This window comes from Opisthocomus hoazin, unplaced genomic scaffold (genome assembly GCF_030867145.1).
Source record: "Opisthocomus hoazin isolate bOpiHoa1 unplaced genomic scaffold, bOpiHoa1.hap1 HAP1_SCAFFOLD_196, whole genome shotgun sequence".
Lineage (NCBI taxonomy): Eukaryota > Metazoa > Chordata > Aves > Opisthocomiformes > Opisthocomidae > Opisthocomus > Opisthocomus hoazin.
Window position 1 is genome coordinate 82501 of NW_027448826.1, and position 2500 is coordinate 85000.

At 79.1% G+C, this 2500-nt stretch overlaps 1 non-coding gene across 1 annotated transcript; it reads left to right on the top strand.

Moving 5' to 3' along the window:
• The first annotated feature begins 1917 nt into the window (after nucleotides 1–1917).
• Nucleotides 1918–2070, top strand: LOC142359421 (5.8S ribosomal RNA). The gene has a single exon (XR_012762343.1). It is a non-coding gene; the product is annotated as a 5.8S ribosomal RNA (ribosomal RNA).
• The last annotated feature ends 430 nt before the right edge of the window (nucleotides 2071–2500 follow it).

A 2500-nucleotide genomic window follows, 5' to 3' on the forward strand; every position in this document is an offset into this window, starting at 1 on the left:
GACAGCCGAGGGGTGTCGCCGTCTTCGGGGGGCGGCAGCTCCTGGGGGGGGGGTGGGGCGGCGCCGGCGGCGGCGCCGTCTACCCCCCCGCGCGCGGGACAGGGCTGTCTCCGGGCGTTCCGGGCCGTGGCGCGGGTGTGCGCACGGCGTTTCGGGCGGCGCGGCGGCCGGACCCGCGAACCTCCCCTCCGACCCGGCACGGCTGCCTCTCGAAGAGGGAGCCGTGGCGGGAAGGGGGGGGCGCGAGCGCAGTCTCGGCCGCTGGCGCCGCCCGGGGCGGGCGAGGCCCCCCCCCGGCCGGGTCGCGTCCCGCGCGAGCGGGCGGCCCGAGCCACGTCTCTCCCCCCGGGCGCAGCGCCGGGCTATCGAGGGAAACCCCGGGCCCCGGGGCTAAGGAGGACGAGGTGGTGGCGGCGGATGCCGGGCGCGCCCCCGCGGGCGGACGCTCCCCCGAGGGCGGCAGCCGGGGGAGGCACCCCCGCGGGGCCATGCAGGTCGTTTCCCTCACCCCAGGGCCAGGTACCTAGCGTCCGCGCTTCGGCGGCCCTCCCTCGGCCGAGTCCGGGGGTCAAAGGCCAAAGGAGCCGGGCGGCGGTTTAAAGACTCGAGCGGCACGGCGCGAGCCGCGGGGGGGGCGTCCGCCCCCGCGGGCCGCCGTGCCGGAGAAGGGGGGGCGTCTCGCTGCCCCAACCTGCCCCCCCTCTCCGCGGGCCGGTCTCGGCGGAGAGACCGCGGCGCGGGTCGGCCGCGGCCGACCTGCCCGCCCTCGCAAACGGGGCCACCCGCCGGCCGGAGCGCGGGCTCCGCGCCGGGGGAAAGAAAGGCGCGGCGAGCCCCCGCGGGGGGGGGCGGCCGCCGGGGGGCCGCCCCGCGCCTTTGGACGCTCGCGCTGCGGCCGCGCTCGGGGCGCGCCGCGCTCCCCTCTCCCGCTCCTCGCCCCGCCCTCGGCGCCCAGGGAAAGAAAGGGGGGGGCGAGCCACACCCCCCCCGGCCGAGCGGCGGCGGCGCCGCTCGGCGTGCCGGTCGGTGCCGGTCGTCCGTCGGGTCGTCCGGGAGGGTTCCCCGGCCGCATCCGCTGGCGGCCGTCCCGTCCCGCGTTTCCCCGCCCGTCGCTTCCGTCTCGAGGGCGGGCGCGCGGCGCGGGGGCGTCCCGCTCCGGGTCTTCGCGTGGAAACGGGGAGAGTGGGAGCCGCCCCCCGCGCTCAGCGCCGTCCGCCTTTCCGCTGGGGCCGTGCCGGCGGCCCCAGGGGGCCGAGGCGAGAAGCGGCTGCGGCGGCGGTTTTCGCGGCGGCGGTGGCGGCCGCCGCCGCCGGGCGGGGTGGCCGGGTTCGCCCATCCGGCGCGGGCCGGTGGGCGGCCGCGCGTCGCCGGCTCGCGCTCCAGTGGCCGGCCGCGCTTCCTCCGGCGTCGGTGGAAGGCGGCGTCGGCGCCGAGGTTCGCCGGCGGGGCGAGAGGCGACCGTGGTGGGCGGAGCCGGCTCGTCGCAGCGCGGGCGCAGCCGGGCGTCCGGCTCCCGAGCGAAGGCGGGCAGGCGTCGCGGCCGGGCGTGCCGTAGCCTCCGGGGGGAGGCCGGTCCGAGCCCGGGCGCCTGGGCCGCCCCCGAAGCGCGCCAAGGGTGTGTGTGTGTGTGTTGCGTACGTTTCCCCAGGGTCGGTCGGGAGCGCGGGCTCCCCCGCCCTTTGGCCGCTCGGGGTTTTCCGTTGTTTTCCGTTTCCCCTGTGCTCGTACGGTCAAGCCGAGGCGAGGGCCTCTCCGTCGCGCCGCGTCGCGCCGCCGCGCCGCGCCCCCTCCGCGCGTGCGGAGGGGGGTGGGCGGCGGCGGGGCCGGCGGTCGGTCCGGCCGTCCTCAGAGAAGGGGCCGCTCTCGGCGAGCGGTCCCGGCCCCTCCGCGCGCGCGGGGCGGTGCCGAAACCGAGACAACTCTTAGCGGTGGATCACTCGGCTCGTGCGTCGATGAAGAACGCAGCTAGCTGCGAGAATTAATGTGAATTGCAGGACACATTGATCATCGACACTTCGAACGCACTCGCGGCCCCGGGTTCCTCCCGGGGCTACGCCTGTCTGAGCGTCGCTTTACGATCAATCGCCGTCTGCGCCGCCGAGCCCCCCCGCCCCAGCGCGGGGGGGGGGGGCCGGCGGGCCAGCAGCGGCGCGGCTGGGGTGCCTCGCAGGGCCGCGCGCGCGAGCGCGCGGGCCTTCGTCCCCCTAAATGGAGACTCGGGGAGCGCTCCGAAGCTCCCCGCTCCCGGAGAGCGCCTGCTGGACGGAGCTCGTCCCCGCCGGGCTATCGGCGGTGGGTTTGGGGAAGAGAGAGCGAGAGCGAGCTTCGGGGGAGGGAGGCGCGGGGCGGCGATGGCGCGGGCCTCGCCGCCGGCCTCCCGCGCGGGCGTCTGTCTGCGGGTGGGCACCGCGGGGGTGCCGTGCCGCACTGACGCGCGCGCGTGCGTGTGCCGGTGGGTGGGGGACGGGGGCGGTGGCGGTGGACGCCCCCGTCTGTCCCC